Here is a 940-nt window from a genome sequence, read left to right as displayed (position 1 = left end):
GATCTTCCTTATCTGATAGTCAGTTAAAATGTTGTATTGAATAGTTAGTATAATAATGGCATAAGAGATGTCATAAGATGTTGTAAACAGATTGTTTTGTGTTATTCATTGTGACTTACAGCTGGTTGATAAATCCAGTGCAGAATCATTCTCATCTTCCTCAGAGTCCATATTATCATGAAGAGTCATTATTTTCTGATGTAAAAAGAAGAGAATTGCAAGCATCAAACTGCAGAATATCCTTCTCCTATTCAGTATTTTTGTCTTGTTTTCCGGTCAAATATTATTGCACTAATCTCATTTTAAGCATAAACATCAATAACATTTGTAAGATGCTTAAAACAAGCAAAAGGTCCCTGATCTGCTATTTATGAAAAGTTTAGTTTCACTCTGCTTATTCTGCATCATACAAGTATAACATCAAGGAGAAAAGAAAAGGACTTACCACAGTTGATGAAGTTTAGAGATCAGCATTGACACACTTGCATATGAAGAGTCTCTAGGAAATATGCTGCTTTCTTCTGTACGATGAAGAGTTTTTCTGTTTGAAGGTAGGTGTAATGTAATCCACACAGGTAGCCTATCGACTTCAGGTAGAGGGCTGGTCTTGTTAAAAGATGCGAACTCTTCATTCGACAAGGGTTTCATTGAGGCACAGGACTAGTTTGACATGTTAGTCAAGTATATAGAGTTTGTTTGGCATGTCCTTTTCTGTTCCAGTGAAAAATGCCCCTCCGGCCTTGAAAGTGGGGGTTAGTTTTCAAACTGAGTAATAGAGTAGATTAGGCTGACAACATTTGAACACACACCTGGAAATAATGATACATGTGAACCAGTCAAGACACTTAATTTCGCTGCAGTCTGAGCTGTGGCTACATTTCACAATAGCTGTTATCTAATAGGCCTATAACAAACAAATTCTTGGTTTCCTTTTTTTTTT

Source organism: Sinocyclocheilus grahami, unplaced genomic scaffold (assembly GCF_001515645.1).
Source record: "Sinocyclocheilus grahami isolate Dianchi unplaced genomic scaffold, SAMN03320097.WGS_v1.1 scaffold6217.1, whole genome shotgun sequence".
Classification (NCBI taxonomy): Eukaryota; Metazoa; Chordata; class Actinopteri; order Cypriniformes; family Cyprinidae; genus Sinocyclocheilus; species Sinocyclocheilus grahami.
The sequence above is the reverse complement of the archived record's forward strand: the minus strand, read 5'-3'. Positions refer to the sequence as shown.